At 48.8% G+C, this 25,166-nt stretch overlaps 1 protein-coding gene and 1 long non-coding RNA gene across 5 annotated transcripts in view; one reads left to right on the forward strand and one right to left on the reverse strand.

The window, feature by feature from the left end:
- The window catches only part of LOC140420843 (uncharacterized), a 56,865-nt gene that overhangs the window by 18,353 nt on the left and 13,346 nt on the right, over nucleotides 1-25,166 (forward strand). For 2 of the 4 annotated variants that reach the window (XR_011946609.1, XR_011946611.1), the window contains exon 2: nucleotides 98-567. The gene's annotated coding sequence lies outside the window, so the exon portion shown is untranslated. Of the gene's footprint in view, nucleotides 1-97; nucleotides 6,134-25,166 lie in introns of those variants that run through there. The other 2 variants (XR_011946610.1, XM_072504923.1) reach the window with 2 other exon arrangements.
- LOC140420844 (uncharacterized) lies at nucleotides 3,676-6,012 on the reverse strand. The gene is made up of 2 exons (XR_011946613.1): nucleotides 5,869-6,012; nucleotides 3,676-3,943 (listed from the first exon to the last, which is right to left on the reverse strand). It is a non-coding gene; the product is annotated as an uncharacterized lncRNA (long non-coding RNA).

A 25,166-nucleotide genomic window follows, 5' to 3' on the forward strand; every position in this document is an offset into this window, starting at 1 on the left:
CCAATTATAAAGGGAATAATTGGCACCAAAGGACAGACACACTAGCGTACGAGATATTAAACCAAGATAGTTACAGACACTATGCTTGTTTCTACAGAACTCCAGAAGCTCCAGGACCGGACAAGACAAAGAAAGAAAAGGAAAGAGAAGAGCCATGAGGACTTCCTTCAAGTGGATCACCCTTGTGCTTTTGGACATTTGGTTGCGCGTGACTGCGAACCCCATGACTTCAAGACCCCCAGCCGTTAATGTTTCACTATCCCGCAGTACCCAGAGCCCAGTCACCAGCGACACTACAGCATCTTGGTGTGCCAGGTTTATAACCTGGTACTCTCGGTCCTATGTAATTGAAACATTACTAGCAATAGCGATACTCTGCTGCATTGTGCAGACTATGCGTCTACGGAAATGGAGAATGAGAGCCTACGGTATATAGGATCGAACCCCGGTATATAGGATCAGATCCCCTATGTTCGGTTACGACCAGACCCCCGACCCCCGCGATCTATAATAAAGTACATTCACTTGCGTTTATTGTTATTATAAATAAAGAACTGTAAAGAACTTTTTCATGAGCAAATTGTATGATCCTGAGCTTGACTGCCAAGCCAGGAAAGACTGTATGAAATGCTATGATTTTGTTGTATGATTGAGGAAGGTAGGGTAATGGAATGTTTAAGTGAGAGTAGTATATTAAGAATAAGTTAGAGGTTCCCAGTTTATTGTTTTGTAATGCATGTCGCTGTCTGACATAGCGCCCTTAGAATTGTTAGTTGAAAAATCTTTTGCATAGCTATGGTCAGTGCAGAGGCCATGAAGGAAGTGTCCCCCCCCAGGTCAGGGAATGGAAAGCAACATAGTGATGTGATCCTTCACGCTTCGCGTTAGGATCACAAGGAGGGAATGTAGCCAGTTAAAATGGCTAACTCTCGATTTAGAATGGCTAACCCCGATTTAAAATGGCAAATGGCAAAGTCTGATGGGAAAATCAGCCAACAGGACTAAAACAAGCAGCTGCGGGTTGAGTGTGTATTTACCTCTGGAAAGGCCAGACAAGATCGATACCAGCAACCATCAGCATAACAAAACACCAGCCATTTGCATATTAATGAGCAATCCCCGGGAACAATGAGCAACATTTAGATACATAAAGCCAACCCAGACTCGTCGGCGCCAGCAGAAGCCTACACAAAGGGAGGTGAACGACCACCTCAAGACCGCCCATCGATCAAGGAATCGCTCCAGCATTGGAGAATATCGAACCAAGTGATTGGGACAAAGTCCAATCACTTGGAACCAGGTACAGGGTCCACCCCGAAAGGCGGGAAGCCCCTGGGGACTATAAGAATAGAGTCCAAGTTCAAATCGGCCCTTCTGCTACCCCTTCTGCATCCTCCTGCACCTTTCTGCTTCTTCTTCTTGACCGGGTCACTCAGCAACGCGAACCAACCCTTGACAGTGACCGGTCCAGCCATCGCTGAAATCGAGTAAATCTTGCTTCAACGCTCACTACGAGATAGGCGCTCCTAGCTACCAATCTGTACCAACTTCGAATCCTGCAGGCTCAGAACCCGAACCAAAGGCCATTTGTTTCCCTGACCTGGTGGGCCAGTTCAGAGTTAAGTATTGGCCTGTTAGTCGTAGAAGTAGCTTAGACGTAGAATTTATGCATGAGCAGTGATTACTGTGTATAATAAATGTGCTTCTACAGGTCAGTCAGTCTGACCTCAGTGGTGGGGAAACTATTGGAAGCAATTCGGAGAGGCAGGGATTAATCAAGAACCGTCAGCATTGTTTTGTTAGGGGATGTCATGTCTGACCAACTTGATTGAATTTTTCGAATAGATGACCAGATGTGTAGATGAGAGCAAAGTTGGACTTCAGCAAGTATTTTGATGAAAGGCATAGAGTTTAAAACCAGGCAGGTTATGCTGCATCTGTATAAAATGTTGGTTAGGCCATAGCTAGAGTCTGTGTATCATTCTGGAATCCACAATAAAAGGGAGGTGTGATTCCACTGAACAGGGTGCAGAGGAGATTTCCCAGGATGTTGCCTTGGCTGGAGAAGAAAGACAGCTATGAAGATAGATTGTGGTTGTTTTTTGAGATGCATAAAATTATGAGGGGCAGAGGTAGAGTAGACAGAGAGAACCGTTTCCCCTTGATGGAAGGATCAATGATCAGGGGGCATAGATTTCAGGTAAGGGGCAGAAGGTTTACAGGGAATGTGAGGAAATAATTTTTAACCCAGAGAGGGATGTGAGTCTGGAACTCACTGCCTGAAAGAGTGGTGGAGACAGAGACCCTTGTAACATTTGAGAAGTATTTGGATGTGCACTTGTGATGCCAGGGCATTCAAAGCTTATGTGGGAGGGGAGGTGGAGGCCAGGACATGGGCAGAGGGTGCGGAGGTTAATGCATCCTCATCATGTGTGAGGTTAAGTCTCATTCAGTTTAAAGTAGTCCATAGGGCGCAGATGATGGTATCAAGGATGAGTAGATTCTTTGCGGGGGTAGAAGATAGGTGTGGGTGGTGCGTGGAGAGGCCCGTGAATCATGTCCACATGTTTTGGGCATGTCCAAAGCTGAACGGGTTCCTGGACGTAATGTCTGAGGTGCTGGGGGTGGAGGTGGTGGCAATATTCGGGGTGTCGGATGACCCAGGAGCGAGAATAGCCAATGTTTTGGCCTTTGCCTCACTGATTGCACGGAGACAGATCTTGCTCACAGGGGAAGAGAAAATGCTGGAAAATCTCAGCCGGTCTGGCAGCATCTGTAGGGAGAGAAAAGAGTTAACGTTTCGAGTCCAGATGACCCTTTGCCCAAGCTTTATCTCTTGAGCTTTGACAAAGAGTCATTGGACTCGAAACGTTAGCTCTTTTCTCTCCCTACAGATGCTGCCAGACCTGCTGAGATTTTCCAGCATTTTCTTTTTTGTTTCAGATTCCAACATGCGCAGTAATTTGCCTTTATCTTGCTCAGAGGGACTCTGAGCCTCCGAAAGCGGGTGAGCGACTTGGCAGAATTCCTGAGGCTTGGGAAGATCAAGTTCGTCTTGAGGGGGTCGGTCAATGGGTTCCCTCGGAGGTGGAAGCCATTTACTGATTTTTTAAGGAAGTTTGAGGGGTCAGCAAAGCGGATGGGGGGTGGTAATGGGGGGGTAAGGGGATTAAATGCGGATGGCAGGATGGGAGAGGGGAGCATAGTTAGGGGAGCAGGGGTTTGGCTGTTTATAATGTTGGTTAGTTGTTTTTCTGCTTCTGTTTCTTTTTATGAAAATGCCTTGAATAAAATATATTTTTTACGTACTTATTTAAAGAGTTCTATTCTGCAGAGCCTGGGTGTTTCTAGCAGCCTGCAGGTTAGATTGACAAAGGAATGTGTGCTTCAGTCTGGGCTAATGCATAGTGGTTTGCCTGGGGAAGTCCCTGGAGAGCTAATGTGCCTTTTAAGTCCCTGAAAAGTTGATTTGTTTTTAGTCTGGGGTGATGAGGTCGTTGCTGGGAGGAGCCAAGGAAGGCAGAGTGATATTTTGAGAAGCTGTGGGGAGAGGCAGTTTTGGAGAAAGCTGTTAGAGAGACAGAGTTTGGCGAAGCATTGAGAGAAGAGCTGAGTTCAAATCTGCCTGACTCGAAGTCCACAATTCTTTCCAATAGGATAGTTAAAAGCTGTACGTTTTGGGTGTGAAGTTAAAAGTTTAATATTGTATTTATAATATTTTGTTCTAGAAATACCAAAGGCCTATCTTTTCCTGCAATCACTACTGGGGCGAATCATTCTTTCTGCACAGTCCTGGGGGCGGCATGGTAGCACAGTGGTTAGCACTGTTGCTTCACAGCACCAGGGTCCCCGGTTCGATTCCCGGCTTGGGTCACTGGCTGTGCGGAGTCTGCACATTCTCCACGTGTCTGCATGGGTTTCCTCCGGGTGCTCAGGTTTCCTCCTATAAGTCATGAAAGACGTGCAGTTAGGTAATTTGGACATTCAAAATTCTCCCTCTGTGTATGCAAACAGGTGTCAGAGTGTGGTGACAAGGAGATTTTCACAGTAACTTCATTGCAGTAAGCCTACTTGTGACAATAATAAAGATTATTATTATAAGTGACTGCTTACGGTGCCATCTTGTTCCTTCAACCTGAACCTAACCTGCTGAAGCTAATTTAATATCCTTCCATCTCATTGTTTCCCCCCACCATGGTCGCCCTCTGTCCCCTTTCTATTCTTCCCCTGAACCCACCCCTGCCAGATGCTCCCTCCCCGCAGGGAGATGCACCACGGCCCCCTTGCTTTCATACGTTCTGGCGCTAGCTTTCCTCGCTGTGTGGTGGCCCCCTCCCAGGGTTGATCTTACCTCCTCCCTGTGCCCGATTGTCACCCCCTCTGTCTCCACTTCCCTGTTTCCTGCACTCTGTTACCTTTGGCCCTTCCTTCCTGTGAGTTGATTCCCTTGCTCAAAGCGGGGCAGTACCGTCCCGCACAACCAATGTCCATTATTTTTCTTTCTCTTTTCTCTCCCTGCATCTTACTCATCGCTGACTTGTCTGCCTTTTCTCAAGGCCATTCGACCGCACCAACCCACCCACCTCTACTGGGTTGATAAAATAATATTCTTTGTTTTAAAATGTCACCCAGAGCCTGGCTGGGAAGAACATCCCAAATTTTATTCCGTTTTTGTACAGGGCCGAATTCACTTGGTTGAACTCGGTCCTGCGCTTTGCCAGGTCTGCCCCATCTCTTAGTACACCCGTATTCTGTGTCCTTCCCAACTGCTCGCTTTTGTCTGCCGAGCACCACGCAGGATCCTCTCCCGATCCTGGTACCTGTGTAGTTTGGCAATTATCTCCCTAGGCTGCTCCCCGGCCTTGGATCAGAGTGACTTCTGTGCCCTGTTGATCTCCGGCAGCTTGGGGCATCTGGGCCAATTAGTTTGTCGGGTCCCTGCCCTCAATCCCCTCTGGCAGGCCCACTATTTGGATGTTTTGGTGCCAAGACCGGTTCTCCTGATCCTCGACGTTTCCCTTCAGGCTCCCTTCACCACCAACCTTTCGGCCATTACTTTTCTTTCGGCCTTCAGAGCAACAATCCTGTCGCTCTGGTTAGCCGATGCCTTTTCAAGCTCCTGAAACATCTTCCCCAGAGACATAGAACATACAGTGCAGAAGGAGGCCATTTGGCCCATCGAGTCTGCACCGACCCACTTATACCCTCACTTCCACCCAATCCCACAACCCAATAATCCTTAACTTTTTATGGACACTAAGGGCAATTTAGCGTGGCCAATCCACCTAACCTGCACGTCTTTGGACTGCGGGAGGAAACCAGAGCACCCGGAGGAAACCCACGCAGACATGGAGAGAACGTGCAGACTCCGCAGACAAGTGACCCAGCAGGGAATCGAACCTGGGACTCTGGTGCTGTGAAGCCACAGTGCTAACCACTATGCTGCCCAAAGAGCTTCAGCTTCTTCCCCATTCAGTTGATAGCCGGCTGCATGGCGACCAGCGCCTCCGTCACCTTATTTCCACTTTGATTGCCTCCCTCATCGCGGTCAATTCCTTAGTCAAGAATATCTTCAATCCATTTCCAGGTTGGAAGAGGGGGGGGGGGGGGGGGGGGGTGCCTATTGTTTGGGTCACTTGTCTCCCTCTCGGGGTGGCCCAGGAACCCCTCGCCTCGTGGGTCCGCCGACTCGATCGCTCACTGTTCCTGTCCCTTTCCACTGCTTCTATCCTCTCTGCGGCCTCTTGAACTCCCACTTGCTGCATCTAGCATCTTTGCTCTTCCTTTCCTGTTTACGTGAATGAGTCCGAATTTTCGGTCTAAATTCATCAAGAAAGCCTATTTTATTGTGTTCTGGAGCAGAATCACCTGATGTGCCACTGCTGAGCACATCCCCGACACCGGAAGTCTCGAGTCCAAGGTATTCTGATTACAAGACTGATTTCTGTTTTGCAATACCGACTGTCAACAGAGCTCTGGTCTCCCAGGATTCATTGCGGGACCTACTGCACCCGATCCCATTGAGCTTGCTTCCTGCGCATGTGTATTGCAGAGTCCGCCTGGAGCATGCGCGTTGTGGTCTTTCCCTTGAGAGCATGCGCAGTGCTGAGCTGTGACTGAAGCTGCTCAGCGGGTGAGTGAATTTCGAGTGGGGAAAATTAACAGAGTTAGTGGGTGGGCGAGGAGGAATGGAGCCAGCGGAGTGGGCAGGGAGGCTTCATCAAGACATAGTGCAGGCCGCAAACTCCAAAGAGCAAAGTCCCGGTCTTGTGTTTGCAGAGCACGGGCCAGAAACGTCTGGATTTCTCCCTTCGCCAGATCCGGTGAAAGGCCGCCATCTTTAAATGGCGCATGCGCAGTCATCCTGCTCCAGGCAGCAGGAGTGAATCATAGAATTTACAGTGCAGAAGGAGGCCATTCGGCCCATCGAGTCTGCACCGGCTCTTGGAAAGAGCACCCTACCCAAGGTCAACACCGCCACCCTATCCCCATAACCCAGTACCCCACCCAACACAAAGAGCAATTTTGGACAGTAAGGGCAATTTATCATGGCCAATCCACCTAACCTGCACATCTTTGGACTGTGGGAGGAAACCGGAGCACCCGGAGGAAAACCACGCATACACGGGGAGGATGTGCAGACTCCGCACAGACAGTGACCCAAGCCGGAATCGAACCTGGGACCCTGGAGCTGTGAAGCAATTGTGCTATCCACAAGGCTACTGTTCTGCCCTACCGTGAACGTTGTGAATTTCTTCTGGATTGACACTCCGGATTGAAGAGGGCAGCGGCGGCGGCGCCCGGGGAGGAGGAGGAGGAGGGGGGGGGGGGCGGGTCTGGGGAGAGGATGTGGATCTACACAAATGTTCGTATCAATTTCTACCCAGACTAACACTAATAGATTTTGCAAATTTCTCTTAGAAGAGAATGGAAAGAAGGGAATTCACAGATGGGAAACTGAAACACCTCCAATTTTCCCTCTTCCATCCCTCCCCCTTACTTTCTCCCTCTCTCCCACACAGGATCATTCACTATCTCTAACTCACTCTTTCGCTCACCCACACTCGCTCTCTTTTCACTTGCTCACATTCTCTCTCTTTCACTTGCTTACTATCATTTTTAAATGTACTTTATTCCAAACATATGTATAAAACAAAAGGCAACATAGAAAATCCATAAAATCACAGCCCACAGTTTGTACAATTTTCCCCCTTTTTGTGCAATGAACAGTTCCTCAAACATATACATGAACAGCCCCCAAGGCATTTTGAAACCCTCCACTGACCCCCCTCAACTCAAACTTAATCTTCTCCAACCAGAGAAATCTGTACAAGACCGCAGCCAGGCCGCCGTTCCCCGGCGGCATATCCGACCTCCAATATAGCAGGGTCCTTTGCCAGGCAATGAGAGGCGAAGCCCACAACATCGGCCCCTGCCCCTCCAGCAGCTCCAGCACTACCGATACCCCCAAAATCGCCGCCATTGGATATGGCCTGACTGCCACCCCGACAATTTTAAATAGCATCCCGAACACCTCTTCCCAGTATCTATCCAGCTTCTCAGAACCCCAACATATGTGCGTGTGGTTTGCTGGCGTCCCACACTTAGCGGTCACCAAGGAACCCCCTCGTCCTCCCCCAAGTCATATGTACAAAGAACAAAGAAAAGTACAGCACAGGAACAGGCCCTTCGGCCCACCAAGCCTGTGCCGACCATGCTGCCCGTCTGAACTAAAATCTGCACTTCCAGGGTCCGTATCCCTCTATTCCCATCCTATTCATGTATTTGTCAAGATGCCCCTTAAAGGTCACTATCGTCTCTGTTTCCACCACCTCCTCCGGTAGCGAGTTCCAGGCACCCACTACCGTTTATGTAAAAAAACTTGCTCCTCTAAACCTTGCCCCTCTCACCTTAAACCTATTAATTGACCCCTCTACTCTGGGAAAAAGCCTCTGAATATCCACTCTGTCTATGCCCCTCAATTTTGTTGACCTTTATCAGGTCGCCCCTCAACCTCCTTCGTTCCAGTGAGAACAAACAAAGTTTATTCAACCTCTCCTCATAGCTAATGCCCTCCATACAAGGCAACATCTCTGGTAAATCTCTTCTGCACCCAAAGCCGCCACATCCTTCTGGTAGTGTGGCAACCCGAATTGAACATTATACTCCAAGTGTGGCCTAACTAAGATTCTATACAGCTGTACCCTATGTGCCACTTTAAAGTGGATCAAACTCGTCCTCATGCAGGATGATGTTGAGTTCGCCCGCCGCATCGCCTCACAACACAGTACCCAGCCTATTTCCTCTATTCTCATCACCTGCCCCCCGCTCCTCCAACCAGCATTATTTATCCCCGATCCTGCCTTCCCAACTCATAAGGGAGCAGCAGCTGCTCCAGTAAGGTGTACTCGGCCAACCTGGGAAACGACCTCCACTCTTTTCACGCAAAGTCTCTCGCCTGCATATATCTAAATTCACTCCTGTTGCTAACTTTTGGCTGGTTCATTTGGCTCTGATTTATAACCGTTGCTCTCGAGTCGCCAGGCATCTTTATGATACCGCCATGAGGTTCAAGTTCAAGTAATGATCAATAACAACAAGATTCAAATCAAAGCACATTTATTATACACAGTAAATCGCTACTCATGCATAAATTCTACTTCTAAGCTACTTCTACAACTAACAGGCCTATACTTAGCTTCGGACTGGCCCACCAGGTCAGGGGAACAAATGGCCTTTTGTTCGGGTTCTGAGTCTGCGGGATTTGAAGTTGGTACGGATTGGTAGCTAGGAGCGCCTATCTCGTAGCGAGCGCCGACTTGAGACCTACTTCAGTGATGCGGCAGCTTGGACAGTTCACTCTCAAGGGTTGGTTCGTGTTGCTGAGTGACCCTGTCAAGAAGAACGATTTGAACTTGGGGGCTTAACTTTATAGTCCCCAGGGGCTTCCCGCCTTTCGGGGCGGACCCCGTACCTGGTTCCAGGTGATTGGACTTCGTTCCAATCGCTTGGTTTGATTTCTCCAATACTGGAGCGGTTCCCTGATCGATGGGCGGTCTTTTTGAGGTGTCCGTTCACCTCTTTTGTGTTGGCTCCTGCTGGCGCCGGGGAGTCTGGCTTAGCTTTGGTTGTCCCAAATGTTGCGATTGTTCCCGGGGATCGCTCATCAGTATGTAGATGGCTACTACATTATTATGCAGATGGCTGCTTGTATCGATGCTGTCTAGGCTTTTGCCGAGTTTAACACACAGTAACTTGCACCTGCTGGTTTCTGCCTGTGTTGGCTGAATTTCCCTGCAGCCTTTGCTGATCTCCATTTTACGTCGGGAGTTGGCCAACCCAGGTGGCAACACACCCTCCTTGTGATCCTAACGCGAAGCGTGAAGGATCACATAACTGCGTTGCTTTCCATTCCCTGACCCGGCGAGCACTCTTCTGTGGCCTCTACACTGACCATAACTATGCAAAAAATTTTAACTGACAATTCTGAGGGGTGCTATGTCAAACAGGGGCATGCATTACAAAACAAAAAAATGGGAACCTGTAACTATCCTTAATATACTACACTCACTCAAACATTTCATCACACTAACTTCCTAAACCATACAAACAAAATCATAGCAGTTTTATACACATTTTCCTGGCTTGGCAGTCAAGCTCAGGATTGTACAATTGCTCATGAACATTTCTTTATTTACAACAAATCGCAAACGAATGCTCTTTATTAAATGTCGCGGGGGTCTGGTCGTATCCGAAAATTGGGGATTTTATTCTAGATACCGGGGTGCGAGCGTGGTAGGCTCTCCTCCATTTTCTCAGACGAATAGCCTGCACGTTGCAGCAGAGTATCGCCAATATCAATAGGGATTCTATCACGTAGGACAGGGAGTACCAGGTTATAAACCCGTCACACCAAGATGGTGTAGTGTCGCTTGTGACTGGGCTCTGGGTACTGCGGGGAAGTGAATCATTAACGGCTGGGGGAGTTGAGGTCAGGGGGTTCGCGTTCACGCGCAACCAAATGTCCATTATAACGATGAGCCACGTGGAGGATGTCCTCATGGTTCTCTCTTCTCTTCTCTTCTGGAGCTTCTGGAGTTCTGTGTGATAAAGCATAGTGTCTGTTACTACCTTGTTTTAATATCTTGTACGATAGCCTGTCTGTCCTTTAGTGCCAATTACTTCCTTTATAATTGGTCACTATGTGTGACTACCTCATTTTTTTTTTTTCAAAAACCGAATTTCAGGACAAGACACACTTACAAATACTGAACCAGTGCGAGCCGTCTCGCAGACTGTGCGATTTACCATCCAAATGTTTGAGGATGTAAATAGCTGAAGGTTGGCAACCTAAGGGTTACCTGAAAACAAAGCAAAACATTTTTTTGAACTAAACTTGCCGAAATGAGGTGCGTATGGTCCGCGACGGGTAAGATTTGGATGGAGTCCCCAGGTAGGACGGCGACCAATGCCGTGTGTGCCCTACCCGAGCGTAGCTGACCAGAGGGGGGGTTCCCAGGCAGGGCGGGTCCCAAGCCGTTTCTCCACTGCCTGAGCAACCGACAAGAACGGGCAAGAAATATAGTCATCGTGGGGGGGCTGCCGTATTGGTTCTTCCTTCGAACCAGAAGAGCAGTTACGAACGGGGGTCTGTGTTTCCGTCGACAGACGAGTTCCTCTGAACTGGCGTCTGGGACATTAACAGGTCTCTGTGGACAAACTAGTTCCGCTGAGCTAGCGTCTGGCCAAACTAGTTTCTCTGACTGTCAGTGGGCATCAGAAAGGTGGTGTCGTGGGGCCGTGGAAAAAAAAATTTCCGGTCTGACATACAGCATTTAACAAAACACTACAAACAACATAAAACATGCTGCAGGTTCCATCAGAAAGGACACTGTTTCTCCCAAGCGGTTCCTTTTAAAACATCATCTGGACACCTCAGTTGTCGGTTGCGAACAGGGTCGCAAAGGGGTTCTCGTTTTGGGAGTCAGACTCAAAGTCGTCATCTTCTCCCAGATGCCAAACTCTCGAGTGTATCAGGGCTGATAGGGCTGCATCATGTGATTTTGGATCGCTCTCGTCGTTCCGGACGAGTCTGTACGAATTATCTCGGTGTCAAAAGGTGGTGTCTAGTTCTGTGGGGACGGAGTCGGGGTCATCATTGGAGGTCGGTGGTGGGGTTTGTTTAGGAAAGTGATCGTGAAGGTGTCACTCGAATCGTGGTCAGATTTGCTGGGTGTGGGGCCTGTTGCATGGGGATAGTAGGGAGGTGTGCTGTGGCTATTTTCTGAGTCACAGTCGCTGCTGCTGCAGTCTGTGGGCGTTCCGGGGCGGATTCTATATTTCGGGGGTGGAGTCGAGGTTGAGTCCATGGCTGGGCTGGACGTGTTGGGGGAGGGTAGGGTTACGTTGGCTGTGGGTGGGGCGTGGTATGCTGCGTCGAGCATGACGTGGACTGTTTTCCATATGCCTTCAGCTGGTTGTTATGGAACCACGCAGTCTTTCCATTGGGGTACTTTATTTTGTAGACGGAAGGGCTTACTTTGTCCGCAATGGAGTACGGACCCGAGTACTTTGGTGACAGGAATGTGCTGGGGTTGTATACAGAGAGCATGACTTGCTGTCCTACACAGAACTCAGTCGCATGCACTGTCTTATCGAAACAGGCCTTGCTCTGTTTCTTTCTTGTGCCCAATTTCACTGCGGGTGCTAGCTGAGCCGTTTTAACATTCACCACTAATTGTTTGACTGCGTTCTCGTGTGTGAGGGCCGTCACTTCGGGGCTGGTCAAGTCTAGGCCTAATAAAAATTCTATGCCTTTCATGGGGCGTCCGGTCATGAGGGTGTGTGGGGTGTAACCTGTGGATGTGGAAACCGTGTTTCGCAAAAACATCAGCGCAAAAGGGAGAACTGAGTCCCAAGTGATGTTGTTTTGCTGGACCATTTTTCTGAGGGTGGATTTTAGGGTCCGATTCATGCGCTCCACGATACCACTCGACTGGGGGTGGTATGCAATGTGGAATTTTTGGGTAATGCCAAATATCGTGAGGACGTTCTTCATGACACGTCCCGTAAAATGGGAACCTTGGTTGGATTCAATGCTGCGGGGGAGTCCCCATCTCGTAAAGATGTGGTGGGTTAAAATCTTGGCTGTGGCCTTTGCCGTGTTTGTTCTGGATGGGAATGCTTCCACCCATTTTGTAAACGTGTCTATCACCACAAGTACATATTGATAATCATTCCTGCAAGGGGGCAATGGTCCTATATAATCAATCTGAAGGTTAGTCCAGGGGCCATTAACGGGTCGGGTGTGACTGAGCTGAGCCTTTTTGGCGTATCTGTCTGGGTTGTTCTGGGCACAGATAAGGCAATTCTCAATGTAGTGATTTACATCGTCCTTTAAACACGGCCACCAGCAGAGCTGCCTGAGGTGGGCTGTCGTGGGATAGATTCCCTGATGTCCATGACCATCATGGGACAAACAAATCAGTTGATTCATGTCCTGTTCAGGAACCACATAAAGGGAGTCCTTTAACACCACACCGTCATGTGTGGTCAGAGCATTTTTAAACCTCATAGGGGGCTGGATAGTTTCCTTTCAAAATCTCCCTGAGATTGCTGTCCTGCTTCTGCGCCTGCACTAAATCCTCGATCTCAGTCTGCGAGACCTGAACTGCATTCACTGGTGCGCTTTCGGGGGGGGGGGTCCAAAAATATCCATGCCTGGAACCTGCTTTAGCCAGTGCGTCGGCTTTTACATTTCCGGGGGAGAGGAACGATGGTGACTACGAACTTTGACTATCCCGAAAGTCCTGTTCTGTGCTCTCTCTAAAATGTGACGGAGCAATGGGGCTGAAGGGAGGGGTTTTCTGTCTGCGGAAACATCCTCTTGCTTTCCACAGGGGTAGGAATTCCGTAAGGCTGTTGCAGACATAGAGGCTGTCCGAGTATATGTCTGCTGGGCTGGGGAAGGAATCTGGGTGTTCCACTATGTATGCGATGGCCGCAAATTCTGCCACCTGCGCGCCTAAGTGTCCTGGAAGTTTTATTGCTATTTCTTCTAGGGCGCGTCCCTGCGCGTCCTCGACATAAATACCGCATCCTGTTATGCGCTTCCCTTCTAATATTGTGGAAGATCCATCCACATATATCTTTTATGGGTTCGCCCGTGTCTGTGTGCTTGGGGCTCTGGGGTGAACTACCTATCTTTCTGGGGGGTATTTTAGCAATAAAGGGGCCTGTGTTGTGGTGTGGAGAGATAATTTCACATTCACGGGGGGTTCCTGGATACTGTAAGTTGTCGGCTAAAAAAGTGTGGGTCCTTGTCCTTTTAACAGTGATGTCCCGTCCCTGCAAAAGATGGGTCCATCTAGCTGCTCTAATCTGACTAACTGTACCGTCCTTGCGTCGTCCGTCCAGTAAAAGTTGGGTGGGGGTGTGTTCTGTGAGGATTGTGATGGGGTTCAGTCCAGTAATGTACGAAAAATACTGTACTGCCCAGAATATTGCGAGCAGGTGCCTTTCACAGGCCGAAAATCCCTGCTCCACAGCATCTAAAACTCTGGAGGCGTAAGCCACGGGCCTTAACTGTTCGTGCCGTTCCTGAAGGAGCACGGCCGAAAGGGTGCGGTCTGTGCTTGCTACCTCTATAGCGTAGGGGAAAAGCGGGTCTGGAACTTGTAGTGCGGGGGCTGCTATGAGTGCTTGTTTCAACGCATCCACAGCATCCGTATGCTGCGGAAGCCATTCCCAGGGGGCTCCTTTCTTTAGGAGGTCTGAGAGGTGTGCTGCCTTGCTGGCGAAACTGTCAATGTGGTTTCGGCAGTAGCCAACCAGTCCTAGAAACGACCGGAGGGCTGAAACGTTCTGGGGAAGGGGCAATTTAGCAATCGAGTCAATCCTTTTATGCTCAATCTCGCGTTTACCGTGTGTGATAATTGTACCCAAATATATCACCTTATAAGACCATAAGACATAGGAGTGGAAGTAAGGCCATTCGGCCCATCGAGTCCACTCCACCATTCAATCATGGCTGATTTCAACTCCATTTACCTGCTCTCTCTCCATAGCCCTTAATTCCTTATCTTCCAAAACCTGGGCCTTTTGGGGGTTAACTTTACAACCAATTGAATGTAAGAGTTCCAGGAGTTCGGACAGAAGATCAATGTGCTCTTCCTTGGTGTCTGTCTGCAGTAGTAGGTCGTCTACGTACTGGACCAGACATTCGGGGCGAGAAAATTTCGACAATTCATTTGCCAACTGTCGGTGGAAAATGGAGGGGGAGTTGTGGAATCCTTGTGGAAGGCATGTCCACGTGTCCTGTTGATTTTTAACGGTGAAGGCAAATTTGTACTGGCACGCCTTTGCCAATGGAATGGACCAGAATCCATTACTGATGTCCAAAACCGTAAAGTATCGGGAATTGAGTCCCTGCTTGAGCATGGTCTCGGGACTTGTGGCTACTGTGGGGGCTGCTGCGGGGGTGATTTTGTTGAGTTCCCGGTAATCGATGGTCAGTCGCCATTATCCATCGGGCTTTCACACTGGCCAAATCGGGGCATTATTAGTGGAGGCTACTGATCTAAGTACGCCCTGCTCTAATACGCTTTCGATTAATTTTGCGATTTCTCCCTCTGCCTCTTGGGGAAATCCATACTGTTTTTGGGATCTAGGGTCAGGTCCTGTGATTTGTACTGAACCAGTCATCCGGCCACAGTCGTGTTTGTGGGTCGCGAATGCTGTCCTGTTCTTTTGCAGAACTGCCCTAACCTGCTTGTCCGTGCTAAGTGTCGTCGGGTTAAACCAAAATTCACCTACTGCGCTGATTTTGTTGGCGTATTCACCTATTGTGTGCGTTGCGGGGGCTCTTGCAGATTTTGCCATTTTCCAGACACACTGGTTGACTGGATCAAATGATAGGTTGTGGGAATTCATAAAATCGATTCCCAGAATGTGTTCTGCTGTGTGGGGCAGGTCAACTAAAACTACGGGGTGCTTGGTGGTGATGTTGCCGATTTGAATGGGTACAGGGGCTGTGATGTGTCCCTGCTGTGAGTGGCCTGTAAAGCCGCTGAGGGTGATAGTGGCTGTAGTGGGCCACGTGTCCTTTTGGAACATGGTGGAGGAATTTATTGTGGTGCGGCACCCTCCTGTGTCCCAGAGAAACTCGATGGGCTGTCCCCGTATTTTCGCTGCAACTACCGGTCGTCCGGACCTATCCCAAAGGGTGTCGCAGACCCAACTGGGGGAGCCCGAACACCGTCAGTTCGTTCCGTTCAGGTCCGTCTGATCTGAACGGGTGCTCACACTATGTATGGGCTCTGTCTTCTTCTTACTCAGAGTGCCCGTCTGCTGGGCTCTCTGTGGCTTTCGTGGGGCATTGCATTCCCTTGCAAAGTGTCCCAACTGTCCACAGTTGTAACACTCCTGTGACTTTTGTAGGGGGGCTGTTCTTTCCTTCATTTACCCATGCGGGGTTCTGGTGTGTTTTAACTGCCTGTATGTCTGCGTCGGCCTGCTTTTCTTCGGGATTTTTAACTGCGGGTTTGTTTTGTACAGACTGCTCCCAGGCGCGGGACAATCTTTTTACGACCCATTTCTCGTTATGAGCCTCCTCTTGAGAGATCATAATTCGCGCAAGCTTTTTGTCCTGTTTCTGTGGCATGGGAGGTAAGGGTGCGGGTCCATTTGGCCATGTTTTCTGGGGACAAATGGGCGCGGTCTAAGTCTCCAAAAACTGCTGCAAAGTGGATCCACAGGCGTCCAGCAAACGCTGTGGGGTGCTCGGTTTTCTTTTGCCTGCATTTATTGAGGCCATCTACGGGTTCACCCCGGTTATACCCGATCAAGTCTAGGACCGCGGTATACATTTCTGCAAGGGTGCCTCCTCCTACATTCTGTGGGTCGGGAAGGGCTGCTACAACCAAAGGGTCTAAACTCAAAACTGTGAGCTTTACATGCTCTCGCTCATCCAGGCCATACATGGTCGCCTGCTGCTTTACTCTGGCAAAGAAATGGTGAGGGTCTGAGATGGGGAGGAACGGTGTGATCATCTCGCACGCGTCCCGTAATTGGGTCACTGTTAAGGGGGTGGTGTACAGAAATTCCGTATCGTCCGATGTGGCTGTGCGGTGGGTGGTTACAGGGTTCATTGGAGCCTGAACTATCTGCTCTGTGGGGGGTTGGGGCGCTTTTCTCTTTTGGGGCTTTTCCTGCGCACATGTTCCCTGAGCATATTTCTGCGCAGTGTCATTTAACTCTTCCCAATCAGGGCCGTCTTCCTCATCTAATTTTGCTCCAAAGGTTTCCTGGAATCCTTTTTGAACTGAAAGCAGCGATTGCAGCTCTGCAATCTGCTTCCGGCACTTTGCTTCCAGCACTAGTGGTCTAATGAGCTTTGTCTTTGCTCCCTGGTGGCAGCATGGAGTGCTCTTAATGCTGCCTTCAGGTGACTACACTGCCTCTGCAATGCTTCTCGGTTTCTTCACGTACCAGGACTGCACGTTGCATGTCCTGATAGGCCTTTTCATACTGGGACTGGAAGCTGCTTAAGTGCGCCTGACAAGACTGGTGTGCCCCGCTTGGCATCACCCACCTCTCCGTCTTTTGCTGCCAACTTCCTCCTTAACTGTAAGTTCTCTCTTTCTACCTCACTTACATCGACCGTGCTCATTCATTGTATGCCTTCTATCTCTTTCCAGAGTGTCCTAACGACCTCCTCTGTGCCTCGCAATTGTGCCAAGCAGGACACGATTGCCATCGGCTTGCGAGCTTTCCCTAAGCTCTTCTTGTGAATCTCGCTCAGATTCTCCCACCAAGTATGTCCTATACTCCCGGGACCTGTTTCCTCATTGTTACAGAATTCGCTCCAAAGAGGCCATCCTTTCCCTTTGAGGTACTTCCTGATTTTTTCCTCCCACACGGGACACTGTCCTACTCTACTGCTGCTGGTCGCTGTGACCGCATATTCTTCTGGGTTCATGAGGCGTTGCATTGCCTGCATTGCCATCTTTCTTGTCTGGATGCTTCTTTTAAATTTGGAACAGGGGAACTAAAGTGGTGCTGTAAATACGGGTATGGCTTTCGCTAATTTCCAAAATACAAACTCCCGATAGTTTTGTCGCAACAAAAAATCTATCAGTTTACCTTATAGCCCTGTTAGTTACGCATGCATACACACACTTCCGAATTATGAGGATTGATCGGAACTCCTTGAACACTTGTGGTTTTCTGGTCCCAATTGGCTCTCTGATTCAAATTTTTGGGTTCTCCCGGAGTGGTTAAGCCACTTCTAGTTCGGGTCCCACCAGAGTCGCCAGTAATATGTTGCTAACTTTTGGCTGGTTCAATTAGTCTGTTTTATAGGAAAGGGGGAAGGGAAAGTCAGGGAACCAAGAGGTGAAGTAATCAGTGGGAAGCGTAGCTGCTTAGGTATACAAAAAAGCACGAAAAGACAAAACTCAGGAGAGGTTACGATAGTCCCCATCCCACAAAATATGACACAGTGTATGGAAAGGCTCAGTAAACCAAGGTCCACCACACTAAGAAAACAAAAAGGGACGGTCAATAGAGAATTAAAGGTGCTATATTTAAATGCACGCAGTGTACGGAACAAGGTAGATGAGCTTGTGGCCCAGATTGTGACTGGCAGGTATGATGTGGTAGGCATCACAGAGACATGGTTGCAGGGGGTTCAGGACTGGCATTTAAACATCCAGGGATTCACAACCTATCGAAAAGACAGGGAGGTGGGCAGAGGGGGCGGGGTTGCCTTGTTAATTAGGAATGAAATTAAATCAATAGCACTAAATGACATAGGGTCAGATGATGTGGAGTCTGTGTGGGTAGAGTTGAGGAACCACAAAGGCAAAAAAACCATAATGGGAGTTATGTACAGGCCTCCTAACAGTGGCCAGGACCGGGGGCACAAAATGCACCACGAAATAGAAAGTGCATGTCAGAAAGGCAAGGTCACAGTGATCATGGGGGACTTCAATATGCAGGTGGACTGGGTAAATAATGCTGCCATTGGACCCAAGGAAAGGGAATTAATTGAATGTTTACAGGAGGGCTTTTTGGAACAGCTTGTGATGGAGCCCACGAGGGAACAGGCCATTCTGGACTTAGTGTTATGTAATGAGCCAGACTTGATTAAAGATGTTAAAGTAAGGGAGCACTTAGGAGGCAGTGATCATAATATGGTCGAATTCAATCTCCAATTTGAAAGAAAGAAGGTAGAATCAGATGTAAAGGTGTTACAGTTAAATAAAGGTAACTACAGGGGCATGAGGGAGGAACTGACGAAAATCGACTGGGAGCAGAGCTTAGTGGGAAAGACAGTAGAACAGCAATGGCAGGAGTTTCTGGGAGTAATTGAGGACACAGTACAGAGGTTCATCCCAAAGAAAAGAAAGGTTATCAGAGGGGGGATTAGGCAGCCATGGCTGACAAAGGAAGTTAGGGAATGCATCAAAGCAAAAGAGAAAGCCTATAATGTGGCAAAGAGTAGTGGGAAGTCAGAAGATTGGGAAGACGACAAAAACAAACAGAGGATAACAAAGAGAGAGATAAGGAAAGGGAGGATCAAATTTGAAGGTAGGCTAGCCAGTAACATTAGGAATGATAGTAAAAGTTTCTTTAAATACATTAAAAACAAACGGGAGGCAAAAGTTGACATTGGGCCGCTCCAAAATGACGCTGGTAATTTTGTGATGGGAGACAAGGAAATAGCTGAGGAACTAAATAAGTACTTTGCGTCAGTCTTCACAGTAGAAGACATGAGTAATATCCCAACAATTCCGGAGAGTCAGGGGGCAGAGTTGAATATGGCAGCCATCACAAAGGAGAAAGTGCTAGAGAAACTAAGAGGTCTAAAAATTGATAAATCTCTGGGCCCAGATGGACTACATCCTAGAGTTCTAAAGGAGCTAGCTGAAGAAATAGTGGAGGCGTTAGTTATGATCTTTCAAAAGTCACTGGAGTCAGGGAAAGTCCCAGAGGATTGTAACCCCCCTGTTCAAGAAGGGAACAAGGAAAAAGATGGAAAATTATAGGCCAATTAGCCTAACCTCGGTTGTTGGCAAGATTCTAGAATCCATTGTTAAGGATGAGATTTCTAAATTCTTGGAAGTGCAGGGTCAGATTAGGACAAGTCAGCATGGATTTAGTAAGGGGAGGTCGTGCTTGACAAACCTGTTAGAGTTCTTTGAAGAGATAACAAATAGGTTAGACCAAGGAGAGCCAATGGATGTTACCTATCTTGACTTCCAAAAGGCCTTTGATAAGGTGCCTCACGGGAGACTGCTGAGTAAAATAAGGGCCCATGGTATTCGAGGCAAGGTACTAACATGGATTGACGATTGGCTGTCAGGCAGAAGGCAGAGAGTTGGGATAAAAGGTTCTTTTTCGGAATGGCAACCGGTGACGAGTGTTGTCCCGCAGGGTTCAGTGTTGGGGCCACAGCTGTTCTCTTTATATATTAACGATCTAGATGACGGGACTGGGGGCATTCTGGCTAAGTTTGTCGATGATACAAAGATAGGTGGAGGGGCAGGTAGTATGGAGGAGGTGAGGAGGCTGCAGAAAGATTTAGACAGTTTAGGAGAGTGGTCCAAGAAATGGCTGATGAAATTCAACGTGGGCAAGTGCGAGATCTTGCACTTTGGAAAAAAGAATAGAGGCATGGACTATTTTCTAAACGGTGACAAAATTCATAATGCTGAAGTGCAAAGGGACTTGGGAGTCCTAGTCCAGGATTCTCTAAAGGTAAACTTGCAGGTTGAGTCCGTAATTAAGAAAGCAAATGCAATGTTGTCATTCATCTCAAGAGGCTTGGAATATAAAAGCAGGGATGTACTTCTGAAGCTTTATAAAGCATTAGTTAGGCCCCATTTAGAATACTGTGAGCAATTTTGGGCCCCACATCTCAGGAAGGACATACTGGCACTGGAGTGGGTCCAGCGGAGATTCACACGGATGATCCCAGAAATGGTAGGCCTAACATACGATGAACGTCTGAGGATCCTGGGATTATATTCATTGGAGTTTAGGAGGTTGAGGGGAGATCTAATTGAAACTTACAAGATAATGAATGGCTTAGATAGGGTGAATGTAGGGAAGTTGTTTCCATTAGCAGGGGAGACTAGGACCCGGGGGCACAGCCTTAGAATAAAAGGGAGTCACTTTAGAACAGAGATGAGGAGAAATTTCTTCAGCCAGAGAGTGGTGAGTCTGTGGAATTCATTGCCACAGAGGGCGGTGGAGGCCAGGACGTTGAGTGTCTTTAAGACAGAAGTTGATAAATTCTTGATTTCTCGAGGAATTAAGGGCTATGGAGAGAGGGCGGGTAAATGGAGTTGGAATCAGCCATGATTGAATGGTGGAGTGGACTCGATGGGCCGAATGGCCTTACTTCCGCTCCTATGTCTTTTGGTCTTATAACCGTTGCTCTTGAGTCGCCAGGTTTCTTTATGATACCATCCTCCCTGACAACAACTTACCCAGCACTTTCACGTCCATATTCAACAACGAAATGGGCCTACATGACTTGCACTTAACGGATCCTTTCCTTTCTTTGGGATTAGTGTAATCGACGCCTGTATCAACACCTCTGGCAACTCTTCCTCCCCCGTTCTCCAACGCCTCCCTAAACATCCCTAACAAATGCGGTGCCAACACTGCCACAAATGCCTGATAAAACTCCGGGAAGCCGTCCGGTCCTGGGGCCTTCCCCGACTTCATCCCCCTAATACTGTCAGTCACTTCCCTCAGCCCCAGCGGCCCCTCTAACGTCCACCTCCTCTCTTCCTCCAAACTTTGAAACTCCAATCCATCCAAAAAACATCCTATATCCCCTTCCTCTCTGCCCAGCTTGGTTTTGTACAGCTTCTCATAATGCCCCCTGAACACCCTGTTTATGCTCCACGGCTCTGACACTACCTCCCCCTTCTCTGTCCACACCCTTAGAATTTTCCTAAGCGAGGGCAGCACGGTGGCACAGTGGTTAGCACTGCTGCCTCGGTCCTGGATCACTGTCTGTGTGGAATTTGCACATTCTCCCGTGTCTGCGAGGGTTTCGCCCCCACAACCCAAAAATGTGCAGGGTAGGTGAATGGGCCACGCTAAATTGTCCCTTAATTGGAAAAATTGAATTGGGTACTCTAAATTTTCCCAAGTGCCGCCTGCCTCCACAGCTGGTCGGCCAGCATACGGCCCACCTTCTCTCCATATTTATATTGCACCCACCTTGCCTTCCGTAACTGCCGCAACGGCCTTTCTGTCGTCAACCTATCAAACTGCCCTGCAACCTCTTCCCCTCCGCCAGCAATTCCTTAGTAGGAGCCCCCAAGTATCTACTATCCACCTCGTATATCCCATCCACAGCCGTGCATGCTCCTTCCCCCTCCTATCCCTGTGCATCTTGAATGAGATAATCTCCCCTTGGACCACCGCCTTCAACGCCTCCCAGAACGTGGCTGCCAACACCTCCCCATTCTGATTAACCTCCACGTGATAATATTAATAATCTTTATTGTCACAAGTAGGCTTACATTAAAACTGCAATGAAGTTACCGTGAAAAGCCCCTGCTCGCCACATTCCGGCGCCTGTTCGGGTACACAGAGGGAGATTCAGAATGTCCAAATTACCTAACAGCGTGTCTTTTGGGACTTGTGGGAGGAAACTGAAGCCCCTGGAGGAAACCCACGCAGACATGGGGAGAACGTGCAGACTCCACACAGACAGTATCCCAAGCTGGGAATCGAACCTGGGAACCCGGCGCTGTGAAGCCATAGTGATAACCTCGATGTTACCTTGCTGCCCACTTAATTCCCCAATCGCCTACCTCACCTTTTCGCAAAACCCCATATCTGCCAAAAGACCCAAATCTCGACTCTATCCTGGCATCTGCACCTACTCCAAGCTAAGCCTCAACTCCAGCCAATGCAGCGCATGATCTGAAATTACAATTCCCGCATACTCTGCCCCATCAACACTGCTTGACTCACCACAAAAAAAATCAATTCTAGAGTACACCTTATACACGTATGAGAAGGAGTACTTCCCCCACCCCCCTTCCTGTATCTCCATGGATCAATCATTTCCACACGTCCCATAAACCCTCACTCCTTCGCCATCCTCAGCCTTCCCATTGACTTGGGGCTTGACCTGTCCACCTTCGGTTCCATCATGCAACTCAAATTTCCACCCATAATCAGCTGGTGCGTGTCTACATAGAACATACAGTGCAGAAGGAGGCCATTCGGCCCATCGAGTCTGCACCGGCCCACTTAAGCCTCACTTCCACCCTATCCCCGTAACCCAATAACCCCTCCTAACCTTTTTGGTCACTAAGGGCAATTTATCATGGCCTATCCACCTAACCTGCACATCTTTGGACTGTGGGAAGAAACCGGAGTACCCGGAGGAAACCCACGCAGATACGGGGAGAACATGCAGACTCCGCACAGACAGTGACCCAGCAGGGAATCGAACCTGGGATCCTGGCGCTGTGAAGCCACAGTGCTATCCACTTGTGCTACCGTGCTACATATGTGGTTGCTCCAAATAAACCCTTTACAAACCCTACATTATTCCAATTTGGTGCAAATATGTTGATGAGCACCATCACCATCCTCCCCTCCGACACCTGTCTCAGTATCCCATAGAATCCTAAAATTTAGAGTGCAGAAGGAAGCCATTCGGCCCATCGAGTCTGTACTGGCCCTTGGAAAGAGCACCCCACCCAAGCCCATGTCTCCACCGTATCCTCGTAACCCAGTAACCCCATCTAACTTTTTGTTTGAACACGAAGGTCAAATTTATTATGGCCAATCCACTTAACCTGCACATCTCACATCTCCCCACCCCGGGTCCCGCAGTTCCGTGGCCCCATAAATCCCGTGTCCTTTCATTCAACAAAATGGCCAACCCATCAGGTGCGCAAAACCCTGGGCCCCTTAATCTGCCCGTTTAACCCTTGAATGTTCCACATCACAACTCTTACCTGCGACTTACGCCTCCATTCCCCTCTACCGTCCGCCATCATCCCCACCGATTCTACCTCCTTTAATACCGCCCTGAACCAGGGCCCATCTAAGATGCTCCTCCTCTTCGCCCATGACCATGGTCAGTCGGCAACTCTGCCACGTCTCAAACTCCCCCAATCCCCCTCTCCAACTCGACCACCTCTCATGACCTCCTCCCCCCCCTTCACTAGTATTACCTGCTCATGTGGCAATTCCCGCTCATAGGTCCTCCTACACCCACCCCCCCCACACTGGTCCCGCCTTGGCCTGTGCAGACTCATCTCTATATTCCTCAGCTGATGACCCCCACCCCCAATGGGCCCTACCATACACACCCAATACCCGTTTTAAAAAAAACTCAATCACAAATCACCTGCCAAAAAGAAAAACACCTCGAATGGCAGGATGGGGATTAATCACCCCTTTACAAACTTGCAACTCTCCAAAGAATTCCCACACTCCGAATACACAAAGCAGCCATAACATCCAACTTTTGCAGATTGAACTCCTCTATCTCACACCAACTCTCAGTTCTCCCCCAGTTCCTGGTCCCTTATAAAGTCATTGGCCTCTTTTTTGGAGTTTAGAAATAGTACACCCAGCCTTCAAATGTGACCCAAAGTTTTGTGGGTACAACACCGCAAACCAAATCTTTCTTTGGTCCAGCACCGCCTTGGACCTATTGACTCGCCAGCTCCACGCCAATGTCCTGGTATATTCTGAGACTGTTCCTTTCACATTCGCAGTCTCTCTTTCCCTTGCCCACCTCCAGGATCTTGCGCAACCACACAAAAACCACCCACGGCGGATCCTGCGGCCTCTGCCTTAAGGACCTGCAGTCCTGGTCCACATCTGGGGCCCTGTCCAGCACCCTCTCCTCCACCAACCTAGCCAGCATCCTCGAAGCATACTTCGTGGTGCTCATTCCTTCCATACCCTCTGGCAGGCCCACAATTCCCAAGTTCTTCCGCCTGTTTTCCTGCTCCTCCACTTTCACTCGCAGCGACTTGCATGGATCCCCCCATAATCTCCACCTCCGCCTCCAAGGACACAGTCCAATTGCTCTGGTCGGACACTACCTTCTCCACCTCCCGTATCGTTGCTCCTTGCGCCTCGAGGCACTTCTCTGCCCGGTCCATCGATCATCGTAGAGGTGTTATTGCTCCCTCAATGGCCTTTGACCAGTCGCCATACATCTCCTTTGCTGGCGATACTTCTCTTTGATGAAGCTCATCAACTGCTGCATCTTGGGCTTTCCCACCAGTGACGTTCCTTCCTAAATTGTTGCTGGAGCACAAATCCCCTCCAAATCCTTAGTCAGGTCTTAACTGTTTTTTGCCAGATCTGGTAGCCAGTACACATGCCAATCTTGGGGAGAATCTCTCCCTCTACACGTTCCACACCACTTTCAAAGAACAGCACAAGAACAGGCCCTTCGGTCCTCCAAGCCTGCGCCAATCAAGTGTCCTATCTAGATCAACCACCTGTATCCTTCTATACCCCGTCTGTTCATGTGTCTATCTAGATAAGTCTTAAAGGTCGCTAACGTATCTGGCTCAACCACCTCACTTGGCAGTGCATTCCAGGCCACCACCACCCTCTGTGTAAAAAAAAAACTTTCCCGTGCATCTTCACTGAACCTATTTCTCTCCACCACCCCCACCTTGAACTTGTGCCCCCTTGTACTTGTAATTTCCACCCTGGGAAAAAACCTCCAACTGCTCACCCTATCTATACCCCTCATAAACTTCTATCAGGTCACCCATCAGGCTCTGTCTTTCTCGGGATCAAGTTTAAACAATCCTAGTTTATTCAATCTTTCCTCACAGCTAATACCCTCCATACCAGGAAACATCCTGGTAAACCTTTTTTGTACCGTCTCCAAAGCCTCCACGTCCTTCTGGTAGTGTGGTGACCAGAATTGGACACAGAATTCCAAATGTGGCCCAATCAATATTCTATATAACTAACATAATTTGTAAACTTTTATACTCAGTGCCCCGTCCGATATGCTTTCTTTACCATTTTCACCTGCGCTGCCACTTTTAAGGATCTGTGGACTTGCACCGCCAGATCTTTGTGTCTATGCTCCTGATGGTTATGCCATTTATTTTACAGCTTCCACCTGAATTGGATCCACCAAA

Source organism: Scyliorhinus torazame, chromosome 5 (assembly GCF_047496885.1).
Source record: "Scyliorhinus torazame isolate Kashiwa2021f chromosome 5, sScyTor2.1, whole genome shotgun sequence".
Classification (NCBI taxonomy): domain Eukaryota; kingdom Metazoa; phylum Chordata; class Chondrichthyes; order Carcharhiniformes; family Scyliorhinidae; genus Scyliorhinus; species Scyliorhinus torazame.